Below are 18,216 nucleotides of genomic sequence, written 5' to 3'. Positions count from 1 at the left end.
CTTCCATCGTGGGGCTCTCGTATGGATCTGGCTGAGGAGCAAGAGACGGGTCTGGCGCTATCGCTCGCTCTCTCCCCAGATCCAGTCTCGTTATCCTGAAGCACGCTCCGGCACCTCTTCGGTTCATGAGGGGGACGTTGAATCTCTTGAGTCTGCGGACTTCAAACTACCCACCTCTGAGTGTTCCCCTTATGATAATAAAGCGGCTGAGGAATTACTCGAGGTGGTTACTCGGGCAGTGGCCAGACTTCAGTTAGACTGGCCATGCAAACAAGAGGCCCCCAAACGCTCCAAACTGGAGGACAGATTTCTGTCTGGTGGCCAAGGGAAGGGAACGCTGCATCAGTCCCTTCCTTTCTTTGCTTACCTCCATGACGAGCTTTCTCATTCATGGAGGAAACCTTATACTTCCCGTGTCTTCGTGACCTTGACGTCGACATATTCGACTATCGTGGGTGCTTAGGCACAAGGGTATTCCATGATGCTGCCGGTAGAAGAGAAACTTGCGGGTTATCTCTCACCTGGCTTAGCATCATCTCTAAAGAGACCCACTCTCCCCAAAAAGCCATGCAGGACCACCTCTACGCTTGTGGGGAAAGCTTATCAGGCAGCAGGTTAAGCTGCTGATAGTGTCACAGGTCATAGTTTGCTGCCCTGCACACTATGGCAGTGTTAAAGGTGTACCAGGCTGAACGGTTGTAGGACCTGAGTGCAGGCAATACGGTCAACAAAGAGTTTTTCGAGCTTCGTCGGTCCATGGATCTGTCTCACCGGGCAACCAAACAGACAGCTCGCGCCATTGGCCGGTTTATGGCTGCTTTGGTCAGCACGGAGAGACACTTATGGCTCAACCGTTTGAGCATCAGAGACAAGGACAAATTGTTCCTACTCAATGCCCCGGGTTTCACTTTCTGGCTTGTTTGGTGACTCTATGAACATGGTCATCACCAAGTTCCAGGAGGCGAAGAGTCATGACCACCCTGCCTCTTCAATGAGCGGCTGCTCAACCCATGTGTCGTATTGCCACATGTGTTGTATTGTACCTTTTGGGCAGGATGTGGTCTCCACGGTGTCTTTTCCCCCTGAAAGAATAGGAAAGGAAAAGAACACCTTCCCCGATGCGTATGAGAGCGCTAGATGGCCCCAGCCAAATTAATACTCCGTGGAGAGAAAAACATAGAGACTAAAGGCTGCGGCCTGCCCCCATCCTAGTTATGTTCCTACCCCCCCTCAGGGATGTGGGGAACTACATGACGTCTTTTGGGGTGTTGGGGGAGGTTACATGCAGGCGGATGCTCCTGCTATTATGCACGAAGCGGCTAGCTTGCAACTGTAGCAGCAGTTCAAGATATACGGTTCAGCTGTTGTGGCGTTTTTCTATAGGGACCCCCAGTGTCAGTAAATTGACACAACGTTTAGTGAGTGACAGAAGGGGAACATCATGATTACTGTTGTAACCTCCATTCCCTGATGGAGGGAACGAGACATTGTGTCCCTCTTGCCACAACACTGTACTAGACTAAATAATTTTCATCTTTGGGTGAACTATTCCTTTAATACTGAGGCTCCTACTAGATCTTAAAAGCTGAAATGCAATAGGATTTGCCAGCTCTTGAGATGTGTTCTGCTTAAATCCTGTGTGGGCACAGATTTTTTTAATGTTTTGAGAGTTGATATATCAATAAAATTTACTAATTCTCTTTGACCGTAACATCTGAGATGAGTTTTTAACATTAAAACAGAGAAGAAAACAATCGTTCCAAAGATGGAAAGAACATTTTTAGCAGCTTCCAGCACCTGACCAATGAGAACTAGTGCTCATGTTGCTGAGTGTGCCTGTCATTGTTCGCAGGTGTGTGTGTGCTGTCGGCTGATGTATGGGCAGAGGCCTTGCTCAGGTGTGAGCTAATCGAGTGTCAAATGAGTATGAGAGGAAGCTTGCACTGAACGGTTCACCAATGCATCTGTGGCCTCTTTCATACTTGCACACGCACACACACGCACAATGGAAAACAAAAGAGTTGAGTTGTAAGTATTCACATGGTTGCACACAGCAGTACCAGGCTGTCACCACACACATGTAAGTAGGACTGTCTGTAAGCATGAGCAAAATACCCAGCGCTAAAAATCTAAACAAATGGAAAATAAGATTTGCAGTGAAGCGAGGCAATTTGGAGTCAGCTCCTGTTACTTACACTTGAAAGAAGGCACATTGTTTAATCCCTTGTTTCTCAAAAGAAGGCACACTGTTTAAACCCTTGTTTCATATATTTTCTCTGTTGTTTTGCTTGTGGCATGTCCATTGGGAGAAAAAGAGAAGGTCAGGGCAGGTGAAAATTTCTCCACCGATGTAGAAGGGCCATCTGCGTGTTACTGGTGATCAGACTGGCGACAGCCTTTTGTAAGATGCTGTGCGACACACATTCCCCAATTTTTCTTTATTTTCATTGTCCCTATACTTCTTTCACTTCTTTCTTCTTCATTTCACTCTCTGGGGATGGAGGGATGTGCAGCAGCTGTGCCCCAGCAAGAATGGAAAGATTTAAGAAAGGACTATGAAAAAGAAAAGAAGAGTTTGACCACGACCCTGTAAGTGCCAAAGCATCGAGCGGTGTGCATTTCTCATTACAAATCTATGTGAACAGCAAGTCAGGGATGGGTGCAGGATCTCGGTACAAACATACACAAAATAATGACACATGATATTTGTTAATAAAATCTTTATTAAGGACTGAGCAAATAAAATTGTTTGTGTTGCTCTTCAGCTTTTCAAAACACAAACAACGACAACAACAAAACAGGGTGTCATTCAACTGAAGGTGCAATGCAATCTGCACTTAGAGTACAGACCGCTCCATTATTATTACAGACTGTGAAGTTGGCAACATCAGGTTGAAAGTTCTGCTGCTGAAATTATCTATGCTTACAATACTTTAAATCTCTGTCTGCTGTTTCTGGATGAAATGTGCAGATTGGTGCCAAAAGTGAGTTGTAATTTAGTTTTAGTTTCAGTCAACAGGAATTAGTATTTTATAAAACCCATACCCTAACCCAAACCTCAACCCTAAACGTCAGTGGAGAAAAAAATAATAACCAATGTGAACACCATTGTTTATTTGAATACGATTACTTCTTTGTTCCCATGGGACCAGAACCTCTGTATCTGTGGTTGCTTGAGCAACACGTTATCAGATTTGACACACGCTGTCAAATTCAGGGTGCATGAACTTTCGAAAGCTACATGTTGGTTGTACAATGGGGATCACACACAAATCGTAAATCAAATAAGTGGTAATAATTTTATTATAATACCAATAAAACAAATGACTGAGTACTGATGGTACGCAAAGTGCTTACAGATGCAGGTTGCCACTGATTCAAGTGTGTTTCAATCTATTTAAATGTGACTATCAGAGGCATACATGAGTTTGATTCCTCTTACAGAGATACCTCAGTCACCCCTTGTTAATTGTAACTCTTTACTTCTTTAAATGTTGGCTCTCCACAGATTCACTTTTAATTGCTGCCATGCTGGTGTGTCAGTGCAAGAGGAAAATCTGAATCCTGTCAAAAGAAGAAAACATAGGAAGTCTAGAATTTTTTAGGTCTTGCTTCTCACAAATTATGTTAATTATGTAGTGTGGATTACATGTCTGTCAAAGAAGATACTATAATCAAGGAATCTGGAGAAATATGAAGTCCTGTAATTTTGGGATTCATTGGGACATGAATAATGACTGAGCATTTGGAGCAGCATGAGACTTCACACTGCTCCAGTGATCCATTGAAGATCAGTGTGAAGATGGAGCCAGCTGGTTAGCACAGGATTTTAGACAAGCGGGTGAAACACCTGTGCTCTGTGCTTTCCTTGTCTTTTGTTTTCGGAAGAAAGGCACACCACTGCAGGTTGAGTAACAGGAGGTGTTGGTTTTTGTGTGAAGTGAAGGTCAGAGTGGGTGTGGGGTGAGAGAATGGGCCATTAAAATCTACAGTACAACTCATTCAAGTCATCAGCCAGTTGTTGACTCCTGTTGGGGGCAGGAGTCCTGTAGTAAGTTGTTTCAGGCCACTCCACACTGATGCAGGTTCGTTAGCTGAAAACTTGTTTTTCAGCTGTGTGGCAGGGCAGAGGGTGGGGCCGGGTCATGATCCTACCAACAATACACACACGACGGACATGTCCATAAACGATCTCTCTCTCCCGCACAATCCCCTGCAGTCAGCCTTTAACCCTCACGGAGGCATAATTAGCCCGATACGGGACCGGGTGTGTAGTATCACGACCTGGCCCCGCCCTCCGCCCTGCCACAAGCTAACAGAATAGTTCCTTTTAGCCTGATTTCCTTATTTTATGTGTTCCTGAATGATAAACAATGGTGAATTACCAGTATCCCATATGCATGTAAACATTGAGTACATATTATATATAGTATTTGTTACTCAGGGTCGCATTGTAGTTTCAGTGATTGGCTTGATTTTCATTTGATAATTCTAGTTGAATTAGCATTAAGAAGCATTGTGGAAGTAAACTACAGCAAGCACAACACATGAAAAGTATGATATGGGGTTTGGGTGCACTACTGAATTTCTGTAAGCTGTAAGCCATGTCAGAAAAAAAAATAATAATAATATATATATATATATATATATATATATATATATATATATATATACATACAGAGTAACAGTTATTGACATGGGTAACAGGGATGACATACATTATTTGTCACCTTAGGTTTAGGAAACCTCACCTTTGCTGCACTGTTTTTAAAGTTTATCTGTGTAAAATGCAAATATATTTAATGGTCATCCTGGGTGTATCATTGAGCTAATGCCTATATCATTCAGTGTAGGTGGCATATGAGCATCAGTTACATTTTTAGTTAGTATTGTTGGTATTGTTAGTATTAGTATTGTTGGTACGTACATCTGGTAATTAAAGTATTAACTATTTAAATAGTTTTAACATTACTGTTTTGATTTATATTTATTTTTATATTTGTACTATAATACACTTTTAAAGATGATAGTAGTATGCCATTAAGTGCAGTAGAAAAACAAAGGCGCTATCATGCTTGCCGAGATGCCGGTTCTGAAAGAAGGGCAAAATACCTTCAATGGGGGAAGCAGAAATGGAGGACAGATAGAGAGCAGGAGTAGAAAAAACATACAAGAGTGCAGCGAGAGGGAGCAGAGGTTACAGCAAAAAATAAATACAAAATAGAGAGCAGCTCAGGCCAAGTGTAGGGCAGCTAAAAAGGCAGCTTCAGTTGAACTCACCAGCCTGTCCACACCTCCAGTGAGCCCAGAATCCTACAGCCAGAAGAGACAAGAAGCTGGTCCTTCAAGGTCAGAATAGTAAAAAAAAATTAATAATTGGTATGTACTGAAAAAGGTGACATTGAGCTATGCTACACATACACAGACAAACAGTATAATTAGTGCAATGAGGCATAAGACAATGTATTCAAGAATAGACATAGAACAAGTACAAGTACACTACATAAGACCTACATTTATCTTAGTAGAATTCAACTTATATATCAGGGTGAGTTTTTGTGTTTATGCTTACATTTCAAGCAATGTCAAGCAGGAAGAAAACGTTCAAAAAGTCCTGTTGTTGCGCCTAGAAAGAGAGCTGCAAAAGGAACGTAAAGAGAAGGAGAAATACAAGAACAGATACCAACAGTTGCTGAAAAAATCCAAGGTCAACCGTGAGCTGAAAACTTTGCCCAAAGTGGTTAGAAGATGTATACTTTACCACACGGCCCTTACCAAAGACCTCAGTGACCAGTATTGCAATGCCACTGGTGAAAAAGAGAGGAAGTTAATTGCAAAAATATGATGCATGAAAACCTTGGCTTCATCGCAAACAAGGGAAGCCTCGGTCAGAGAGTACCAGAGCAGACAGTGGGAGGATTCTGGGGAAGCAAACAGGTCTACCTGTGCTTGGCCGAATCGACTCCAGATCAGCTGGTCTGTCTGTGGGTGGAGTCTCCACTCTCCCCTGAGCATAACCTGCCGTGACAGCATGTCTGCTGTGTTGTTGAAGTGGCCCGGGATGTGAGTGGCTCACAGTGACTTCAGCTGCCGCTGACTCCAGAGGAGACAACAGGCGAGTTTTGACATTCGCCTCGTTGTTGAGGCGCACTGTCATTAAGACATACCGAGAATAGAGATGCTCTGAACCGGAGAGAGCTTGCTCTATTCCCAGTTGACCCAAAGATAGTTGAGAATTTGGACACCCACTTCCCTTAAAGGGGCAAGGGCTGCCTCTGCAATCTTCGTGAAGGTGCGAGGTGACAGGGACAAACTGAGGGGGAGGACCTCGAACAGGTATTGAAGTACACGTCCTTCAGGTATACCGCCGCAAACTAACCTTGATGCTGGACGCTCGCTAAGATGCGTTTTTGCATCATCATCTTGGATGGGAGTCTGTGCAAAGCCTGACTCAGACTCGCAGATCCAAGATTGGCCGCAAAACCCCTTCTTCATCTCGGCTGGAGAGACAGGCTCTATCTTATCAAGGGAGGTGTTCGAGGGCGGCGATCTCCGCACACAGAGCAACAGCATTTTTGCCTCTCACTGTTGTGAAGCGGACGCCGCTAGACCTTGGCAGGCGCCTAGCGAACTGAATCACGTAGCCGAGTCGGACAGTCCTGATCTCCCCCAAGATCAATGTGAGGAGGAACAATCGTGTCGGACATACCAGCGGGTGGGGCCTCACGATGGGCGGAGCCTGAGGTGCCACTTGTGGCTGTGCTGAGTCTAGAGACATCAAAGCACTTACCTGGCTCCTTGTGACCGCTCCCGGAACAGCCTGGGATGGGGAAGGAAGATTTTCATCCTCATAGCCGATGGAGACCATCACATCAGGGGTGGATTTTAGCATAAGGCTGGGCGCGCAGGGGCAGGAGGCCCACCTCCAAGGCGCCATACCTGCCAGAGAGAGAAACGTTGCCCGGTTGTTGTGATAAAGACATCCAGGGACACCGACTGTGAGGCCCTGGAAATGAGAAAACCGCTCTTTTCTTAGAATGTGGGTACTGTGGCCCTTGGGGTATGCGGTGAAATAAGAAAAGGAAAGTAAAGAACCTCCGCCCGGCCCTTCACCGGAAGGAAGGAGTGGTGCTCTTACCAGCTCCTGTGCAGCGGATCTCTTACTTCCTGGACTGCCCTTCTCTGGGAAAGCTTTGAAGCCTTCTAGGGTTCTTGGCGACCGGCCATGAGACAGGTGGCGTCTGCTTTCTGCGGGTGGCTCGATGCCGGGGCCACCCTACTGGGGTGGCTGTGGTGGAGCCAGTGTTGCTGCTGCAGGGGGACGCCCTTGGCGAAAAATAGACGGGGGTGTGAGACATTGCGTTGTGCTGGGGCAGGATGTGTTGTATGGTCCCTGTCTGTCGTTTAACTTCTGAGAATTGCTGGGCGAAATCTTCCATGGTGCTGCCGAATAGGCCAACCTGGTTCGAGGGTAGTGAGAGAGGATGAGCCCGCGAACCAGGTCCGGGAATAAAGGTACGGGGGCGGGGGTTCAGGGGGGATTGGAGGATTCCACTCCATCCCGATGCTCACAGCCGCCCGGGTAAGCATGGCCGTCAGCTGAGCATGGCAACAGACTGAACAACCCACTCTCTGATGCTGTAATCGAAAGCTCATCCACTTCACCAAAACTGAGACGAGCCCGCAATGGGGTAAACAAGGTCCGTGGGGGATTTCCCAGCAGAGAAGATTTGATTAAAGTCCCCAAATCGCCCCCAGTGGTAACCGACCCCACGGGTAGAAGGACCGAGTCGGGGAGCCACTGGAGTGGCTTTCCCTCTAATGAGAGAAAACCATGACCACAACGTTGCCAAAGCGTTGTCCCCACATGAGCAGTGCCCAACATGAGAGGCATCAATAGTAGCCGTGGGAAGCGGAAAGGAAACGATCGCAACCAAGAAACACACACTAACGAAAAGGCATCTTGAAATATATGCTTTCGTTTGTGCCATTCTTTTAGAGGAAAATCTACTTTTTATTTGTGTTTATATATATAAATATATAAGAAGCTCTGCTCAGCTGTCGAAGCGCCCAGGGGTTTTACTCAACACAGCCGTTATGTGTGAAGGGGAGAACCGCTGTAATGTGCCGTAGATCCCAAAAATTTTCAGAGAGAAAGATGAATGGAACAGCAGGAGGAATTCAGCTCTGTGAATACGTCATGATTCAAGGAGAAAAGCAGAGGCCCTAAAACTGATGCCTGTGGCACTCAATACTTTTGTTTGGTTTGACAATTCCTCATTTACATAGACAAAGTGCTAGCGGTCAGCTAAATAGGACCTAAACCAATGCTAATGCAACTCCAAAAATGCCAACATAATTCTCTAGCCTATTTAAGAGAATGTCTTGAACTATTGAGTCAAATGCAGCACTAAGATCTAAAAGCACTAGAAGTGAAATGCAGCCGCGATCAGATGATAAGAGCAAGTCATTTGTAACTGATAAGTGCAGTCTCTATACTGTGATGAAGGCTAAATACTGACTGTTATTGAAATTGTTCATATATAATATTTATCTGTAGAAATTAACATATTTGGAAGAATACTACCTTTTCTAGTATTTTCGACATAAACGGGAGATTTGAAATCGGTCTGTAATTAGCCAGTTCTCCAAGATCAAGATTGATGTCTTACAGTTCAAACACAATCGATGTTTAATCACTGACCCTTAACACTTAGTTTAATAATTTTAAACCATGATTTTACCTATACATAATTAATATTTACATTACATTCATAATGTTAGCCAGAGGGGAACTGGCCCCCACAGTGAGTCTGGTTTCTCCCAAGGTTATTTTTCTCCATTAATCAACATCTTATGGAGTTTTGTGTTCCTTGCCACAGTCGCCTACAGCTTGCTCACTGGGGTTATTAATACAATTATCATTTCATTATTTTTAAACACTATTAAAAATCGTATTTTATCGAAATTACACAATGATGATTAATCAACTTTGTAGACATTACAGTTCTATCGTCTGTTAATGCTGATATTCTGTAAAGCTGCTTTGAAACGATGTGTGTTGTGAAAGGCGCTATACAAATAAAATTGACTTGACTTGACTTGATAACTGTCATGTTTCTTGGAACATGTCCTAAGGATAGCGAGTAGTTAATAATATTAAGAAGAGGCTCTGAGATTACAGGGAATACCTCTTTTAAGAACTTGGTTGGTATTGGATCTAACAAACATGTTGTGGCTTTTGATGTTTCGATACGTTTTGTAAGCTCTTCATGACCTATGACAGCGAAGGATTTAAGTTGCACATGAGGAAAATTATGAGACACCGTTTTCTGAGGTGCTATGACAGATGACTGCATAATTTCAAAATAATTTCAGATTATTTCAATTTTATCAGTAGAGAAATTCATGAACTCATTACACTTGTGCTATGACGTAATATCCGGTTCTGTAGAGGCTTTATTTCTAACCATTTTAGCCACAGTACAGGATAAACACCTAGGATTGTGGTGTTTATTTTCTGAGTTTACTCAAATATGCTGAACTGGCAGCTTATAGTGCCTGTCTGTAGCTACAGACACTATCCTTCCATGCAACGCAACATTTTGTATTCTTCCACTTGAACTCCATTTTCCAAGCTGCTCTCTTGAGAGCATGAGGGTGATCATTGTACCATGATGCAGGGCATTTTTCATGAATTTTCTTTAATCGAAGGGGGGCTACACTATCAAGAGTTCTAGAGATGACTGTATTTCTATTTTCTGTTATTTCATCAAGTTCTTCTAGGCTTTGGGGTTTACTGAGTGTATGAGAAAGATCTGGAAGATTATTAGTGAAGCTATTAATCTGGTCGAAAGAATAGTTCTACCTGAACGATAATGTGATGTAGATTGAGTAACATTAGCTGATTGCAGCATACAAGAGACGAGGTAATGATACGAGATGTCATTGCTCTGCGGTAGAATTTCTATATTATCAACATCAACTCCATATGACAGAATTAAATCTAGCCTATGATTTTGGCGATGCGTTGGTCTTGTTACATTTTGTCTGACTCCAAGAGAGTTGAGAATATTGATAAATGGTAATCTCAATGTGTCATTTTCATTATCTGTGTGAATGAAGTCACCAACAATTTAAGCACTATCTACAGTAAATACAAGATCTGAACAAAAAATTTGCAAATTCACCAAGGAAATCAGAATAAGGCCCAGGTGATCTATATACTGTAGCAAGGGTAAAATAAGACAGAGTTTGTTTTTATTTATATCTGACAGTGTCACATTAGGCATTATTAGTTCAAAAGACTTAAATTTATATCCTGTCCTCTAAGTAACACCAAAAATTGCCCTGTAAATTGTAGCAACACCTCTTCCTTGACCCTTCAGGCAAGGCTTATGTTTATAACAATAACCTGGGGGAGTAGATTCATTTAAACTAATATATGCATCCAGTTTAAGCCAGGATTCAGTCAAACAGAGTGAATCCAAACTATGAGTACATTTTTATATTTGAGCTATTTGTCAGGGATTGTTCTATGATACTGAAAGTGCTATGTATGTGAATATGTATGTGTGAGATAGTAAAAAAAAAACAAAAAAACTTACACAGTCACCAAAATTAGTTTGAAAGAATATTAACAGCATAGACCGAATATGAACAGCATATTGTTTTTCCAACTGCCCACCTGACCAGTCTTTTTTCAGCACTACTGTGCACATGATATGCAGAGAGTGTGTGTGCTCCATGCAGACGTATGTCTTGCATTTCACACAGGTGTTGCTGGTCTTGGAGTCATTTCTGTTGGGACAGACATGAGACATGCCACTTTTCCTGACTGCAGTTTGAAACACTGGGGTGTGTGTCTCCATTTGGATGTCCTTCACTGATGTCCTAGCTGTTGATGCTCTTGGAAGGCACTGTCTTCTCTCGTTATGAGGATTCACCAGTGCGTAACCAAGCTGCTCCAGGAAAATACCTCTTTAACTCAATTTTCTGCTATTCCAGTCCTTGTTTATTTCGCTCCACAATACAACGACATTGTAGGCGCTAACATCAATGATGTTGAAGAAAATCACAAGGGGTCAATGGGCAGTTGTCATTGGCAGCTGTAGGTGGCTGTGACCTTGTCCAGATTATCAACCCCTCCCTTTGTCTCATTGTAGTCCAAGACCATTTGTGGTTTTCTGTCTTCTCTGGTGCTCAGGACAGCATCTTTGTGCATGGTGCTCATCAGCAGGAAATGTTTCCTTTTCTTGGGGCAATAGGAGATGACAGTAGCTCTGCCAATGAAGACAAACACTGAAGATGTTATCTTCCTGTTCTTCATCACAAGAAGCTCAGAGGGAAGAAGCTCCAGCTTGTTTTTTCTCACTGTCCTCAACATGGTAACCTTCCTTTTCAGCAGTTCCTCGCCCAGGGCGTACGATGTGAAACAATTATCACATGTAATGTCATGACCATTCAGTCCTTTAGCCATGTCTACTACCACCCTCATGCCCAGATTGTTTTCAGGTGCTTCCCCAGGGGATTTACTACACCTGCATATTCCAGGCATAGCTGGATTGTACATCACATGCTGCCCATATTTTGATACCATATTTGGCCAGTTTGCTCGGTATGTATTCTCAGAAGGGATAGCGCCCACAAAATGCAACCAGACATTCATCCACAGTGAGGTGGGTCCTGGATTGTATAAAGGGTAATATCTGGATCTACATCCCATATTGCTGCACATTTGTGACTCTCTCATTTGCCCTGCCTTGTTTCTCTGTCATCAAAGCATATGACAAGGCAGAAAACATGGAATGTCTTTAGATACATGGTGGCTGGAAATATTGCCCTTCCAGTGTCAGCATTCCAAAGGCTTGCTGTTGCTTCTCCTTTTGACTTGTACACTATTGCCAAAATGAGCAACCCAATGTAGAATGTGTGCAAGTGTGTCACATCCAAGAATTTACAACTGTCCCCATACATGCTTATTTTGTCATCTCAAGTATATCCTTTTCGATTGATGGTGTTACAAAGAGTTCAAATGCTGATTTTATGTCTTGGACATGGTTAACAGTGTATCTGGAGGGGCCTGGAACCATTTTGATGACATTAGCAGCACTAAGTCTACCCTGTCGTTCAAGTTGGGAGAGGGACCATAATAACTTTCAATTTTTGGGAGGTAATGTGCCTGCTGATGGTTGAGAGACAACAGGAGGGTCAACACTGAGAGTCCTATTCGAATCATAGGAGGATACCTCCATAATCAGGGTCCTCCTCAACATTATCCTCGGTCTCAGACATATTCTCCTCTATGTAACTTTCACTGTCAAAGAACTGTGACAAAACCTCATTCACAGAAAACCTTTGCTTAGATTTCATTTTCAATTGAGAGAGAGCATAAAGAGAGAGCCCAAATAAATGGTTAAGAAGGCTGCTCTGCAAGCTTTTATATTTTTGCTCCTCCACCATTTTGGGTGAACTCTCAATGTCCTCACGAGAATTACCATTTGAATGGGGTCAAATTGACCCCAAAGATAATTGGAAGGGTATACTTATACTTTATTGTATGTTCTTCTTTTTAACTGTATTTATAAGTTGTTTCTTTTATACGATGAAATGGAGAGGTTGCAAAGTAAGAATTTAATTGTATGGTGTAACACTCTATCACATGCATATAACAATAAAGTCACTGAACTGAACTGAACTGAGATGCAGGCTGACTCCAAACAGGAAGTAATGTGGTGAGTATCCAGTGGTCGCATGTGGTGTTACATTAAACCAACTCAGGAAGGCTTTTTCTGTTCAGGGTGAAGTGTACACAATAGATCATGGAGTTAAAGTGCTCGCACTGAGCACTACCCTGATTCCGATAGTGTATGATGCGCTTTTCTTTACAGCATTCATTTTACACAGCTCAGCATTCATTTCATTTTCTAAATTTCTGCCCTGATCAGAATGCAGTCATTCAGGCACAACATATTTCATGAACCACTCTTTAAAAGGATCTTGGCAGTGGTATCAGCCAAATTTTTGAAAACATCAGTCACAATTAACACATTCTCACAGCCATCAGAGGCAGGTTCCAGCACAGTAAAATCTACTGCCACTACTTCAAGGGGCCTTGAAGCTAGAAATGGCTTGTGGAATTTTGGTTAAGATGCACCTTTGACATTTTTTGATCCACCACCCCACATCATTAAACATGCCAATCAAGAAGCATCGCTACCTCAACAGGTTTAATGTGCGCTCAATGCCCTGATGTCCCATACTGTCATGAACCCTTTCAAGGACCTCTACTTTTAGACATGAGGGTAAGAGCAGCTGTTGACATTCACCACGATATTGGTCATTCACAGTGCAATAAAGCAAACCATCCAGCTCTCTAACACACTTACACTGCTTTAACAGTGACATTACAGATTTGATAGATCAGATCTCTCACCAGTGGTGGGCTTTTGTTTACATTCCCAAAAGGTTCTGAAAGAACTGAGAGTTTGATCTTAAATTTGAAAATCATTCAGTTCATCTGTAGTTTAAGCTGGCAGATTAGAGTACTTCTGTGAGGGTTACTGCCTTCCTCTACTCCACACTCTAAAGCAAGAATCTTTCTAACCCTACAATACTTTTCACCATCCATCACAAAGTTGGGTTCTAAGACTGTTGCTTTGTTTATGATAATGCTGATGGTAACTGAGCCATCATATTTTACATCCTCAGGAGTGGCAGGCTCCTCTGCTGTTAGCTGCCTAGAGAGGATATCAGCAGCTGCATTAAGCCATCCTGGGCAGTATTTCACCTCAAAATGGAAAACGAATAATTGAGCGATCCATCTTTGCTCAATTGCACCGAGCTTGGCAGTTTTTCAGAGGGTTGTTCTCTGTTATAACCACAAACTTGGAACCCAGTAGATAACCACAGAATTTTTCAAAGATAGCCCATTAGCTCAAGCGTCATGCTACTCTAATTTCTGTCATTCCTTTCTGCTTTAAGAAGTATCCTACTAGCTTAAGCTATGACTCCCTATACTCACCCTGCTGTTGTTATAAGACAGCACCCAGACCTTCACTGCTTGCATCAGTCTCCAATGTGAAAGGAAGTTTGAAATCTGCATACCCTACTACAGGAGCAAAAGAAGGCTTATACTTCAGCTGCTCAAATGCTTATTGGCACTTTTATGACCACAAAGCACTAAACACTCTCTTTGTGGCACCAAACTGCTTGATACATAGGTTCACTAAATCATTACACTTTCACTATATAATCACTAAATTTACATCAACAAAACAAAAAAAAAAACACTCAATAGATAACACTGAGAATGAGCATAATTCTTTAACTGTACTGGGAATTTTCCATTGATTGACCTCTTCAACTTAAGCTGCATAAGTAGATGCATTACCACAAACTGAGATCTGATGACCTAAGAAAGTTACTTCTTACTACAAGAAATTACACTTTTCAGGCTTAACTTTGAGACTTGCTTCTTTTAGTCTGTTAAAGACTACTTCCAGTCTCTGCAGGTGCTCAAGGAAAGTGGGCGAGTACACAATATGTCATCAAGGTACACTAGCATGATTTAAAAAATGATATCACCCATCAAAGCCTGCATTAGACTTTTAAACATCAAAGGTCCATTGCAAACCCCAAAGGGCTTCTGAAAATACTCAAAGATCCTAAATGGATCCGTAAATGCAGTCTATTGCCTGTATCGCTCATGGACAACAACCTGATTATATCCACTAGCAAAATTAATGTTAAACACATCTCATTGAACTTCTCAGTCTTGAAAAGAGACAGAGTTTCAAGTCTGGTTCTGACCTATAACCAGATATCTTCAGGGGAGAGTTTCACAAACTGTACAGGAAACAACAGTTTCTCTGAACACACAAGAGAGGGAACAAAAATCAAATCACCAGGTAAGGGTGTGTTAACATACTCATTGCTTCCTTGACCATTACCATTGTAACTGATGAAGCAGGTACGTGTACCATGTCTTTTCCAGCTACTCGGACTACGCTTTGCTTCTCTAGACTGCTGGCACTCTGTATCTGCTGAAATGCCTCCCTCAAATAAAACTAGGTAACACTTTATTTTACGTAGTCCTTGATACAGAGTAATTACTTAGTTAATTACTTAGTAATAAACGTTGTAATTACATGTACCAAAATGTAATTAACATGTAACTAAGTTATGGTACAGCCTGTACTTACAGATTGTAATTACACACATGTAATAGGCAGCTACTGTTACACATATGTAACAAGCCGAGTCTGTTACATAACTGTTACAAATATGTAACAAGCCGAGTCTGTTACATACGTGTTACAAACTTGGTACACTGTAATTATGTAAGAAAGTACTTAGTACCACACAATGTAACAAGAAGTACTTAAATATATTAGGCTACTAAGGTCTGCAGTTACATATGGCAAATGTGTACGTTTTGTAGCATTACATGTATGTAACATAAAATAAAGTGAATCAAGATTGTACTTAAGTGGACTTCATGTGTATCTACATACCTTATCCATCTTAAATAACCCACTAGTTCACCGCTAAAATACATGCATTAGCTTCTTTATTACATTAAAATTACAGAAAATTACACAGGTATAAGCTACGTAAATAAAGTGTATCAAGACTGTACTTAAGTGGACTTCATGTGTATCTACATACCTTGTCCATATGTACCTTAGTTTGAATTAACTCACTAGTTTACAGCTTAAATACATGCATTAGCTTCCTAATTACATTGCAACTACAGAATATTACACAGGTATAAGCTACGTAAAATAAAGTGTATCAAGACTGTACTTAAGTGGACTTCATGTGTATCTACATACCTTGTCCATATGTACCTTAGTTTGAATTAACTCTCTAGTTCACAGCTTAAATACATGCATTAGCTTCCTAATTACACTGCAACTACAGAATATTACACAGGTATAAGCTACGTAAAATAAAGTGTATCAAGACTATACTTAAGTGGACTTCATTTCTATCTTACCTTATTCATATGTGCCTTAGTTTGGGTAAACTCACTAGTTCACAGCATAAATACATGCATTAGCTTCTTAATTACATTGCAACTACAGAATATTACACAGGTATAAGCTACATAAAATAAAGTGTATCAAGACTGTACTTAAGTGGACTTCATGTGTATCTACATACCTTGTCCATATGTACCTTAGTTTGAATTAACTCTCTAGTTCACAACTTAAATACATGCATTAGCTTCCTAATTACATTGCAACTACAGAATATTACACAGGTATAAGCTACGTAAAATAAAGTGTATCAAGACTGTACTTAAGTGGACTTCATGTGTATCTACATACCTTGTCCATATGTACCTTAGTTTGAATTAACTCTCTAGTTCACAGCTTAAATACATGCATTAGCTTCCTAATTACACTGCAACTACAGAATATTACACAGGTATAAGCTACGTAAAATAAAGTGTATCAAGACTGTACTTAAGTGGACTTCATTTCTATCTTACCTTATTCATATGTGCCTTAGTTTGGGTAAACTCACTAGTTCACAGCATAAATACATGCATTAGCTTCTTAATTACATTGCAACTACAGAATATTACACAGGTATAAGCTACGTAAAATAAAGTGTATCAAGACTGTACTTAAGTGGACTTCATGTGTATCTACATACCTTGTCCATATGTACCTTGGTTTGGGTAAACTCACTAGTTCAAAGCATAAATACAAGCAGTAGCTTCCCAACTACATTACAATTACAGAATACTGTATTTTAACTCAATAGTGTAGAGTTGAATTGATGTGGTTACCCTTTCCATCCACCTGCCTGCACACAAAAGGTGACATTATCAAAATGACAAGTCAAATTGTAAATTTATTTTTCCCCTTCAAATACAACATATAATTAGCAATGTAATTAGGAAGCTAATGCATGTATTTAAGCTTTGAACTAGTGAGTTAATTCAAACTAAGGTACATATGGACAAGGTATGTAGATACACATGAAGTCCACTTAAGTACAGTCTTGATACACTTTATTTTACGTAGCTTATACCTGTGTAATTTTCTGTAATTGTAATGTAATAAAGAAGCTAATGCATGTATTTAAGCTGTGAACTAGTGAGTTAATTCAAACTAAGGTACATATGGACAAGGTATGTAGATACACATGAAGTCCACTTAAGTACAGTCTTGATACACTTTATTTTACGTAGCTTATACCTGTGTAATTTTCTGTAATTTTAATGTAATAAAGAAGCTAATTAGGGCTGGGATAAGCGATTATTTTTTAAGCGATTAATCTAGCGATTATTTTTCCGATGCATTGATTAATCTAACGATTCATTTTTCCAGTCCGATTCGATTTCGATTCGATTATCTACCCATGAATTGACTAATAGCAATTTATACATGTTGATTTACATATCTGAATGAAAAAAAACATTAATTCCTTAACATTGTAATATATGTTTATTGCTCTTAAAATTCCAAAATAAAAGACTATACAAGTGCAAAGTAATGCATTCTTAGTCAGAGTTAGCATTCAATAAAACCTTGAAGCCTTGAAAACACATAGGCCTAGCTTACTGAAAAAGTGCATCTTGTAATTCTTCTTTCAGATTAAAATAACAACTTAATGTCTAGCATTCAATAAAAAAATAAAGGTCACCCAAAATACTTGTTTAGAGCAACTGAAAGAATACAGTAACCAATGTAAACTTGAGGGCTTTAAGCTAATACAGAAAGTGCTTTTCCAACAAAAAATAAATAATGAAAATAAACATTCAGAATTCAACATTTATGGGCCTAGCTTACTGAAAAAAGCATCACATGCAAATAACAACTTACACTTTCCTTTCACCTTAAGAATAGTGTGTGTGTGTCGTCGTGCGTGCGTCGTGCGTCGTGCGTGCTTGTAGCGCCGGGTGGCGCCTCTTCAGGTGCTGGTGGTGCTAGAATGGAAGGCCATCTCCATTTTGCAAAGACGACATATCACGGAATTGTTTACTTTTAAATGAAAGAATTCCCATACTTTTGAGGAGCGAGTGCGTGCCGCCTTGCACTTCTGATAGTCTGAGGAGCTACTCGTGTTGCTACTACGCTCTGGCGCCGCCATCTTTGTTTTGAGTCTGACGAATCGACGCGCATATTTTGCGTCGACGTATTTTTTCCGTCGAGGTTATCGCGTTGTCCCAGCCCTAAAGCTAATGCATGTATTTAAGCT

General features: G+C 41.0%; 1 pseudogene; it reads right to left on the bottom strand.

The window, feature by feature from the left end:
* Nucleotides 1–632: 632 nt before the first annotated feature.
* Nucleotides 633–12,254, bottom strand: LOC127663460 (piggyBac transposable element-derived protein 4-like; annotated as a pseudogene).
* Nucleotides 12,255–18,216: the final 5,962 nt, after the last annotated feature.

This window comes from Xyrauchen texanus, chromosome 23 (genome assembly GCF_025860055.1).
Source record: "Xyrauchen texanus isolate HMW12.3.18 chromosome 23, RBS_HiC_50CHRs, whole genome shotgun sequence".
Classification (NCBI taxonomy): Eukaryota; Metazoa; Chordata; class Actinopteri; order Cypriniformes; family Catostomidae; genus Xyrauchen; species Xyrauchen texanus.
This window is presented reverse-complemented; position numbering and strand designations above follow the sequence as displayed.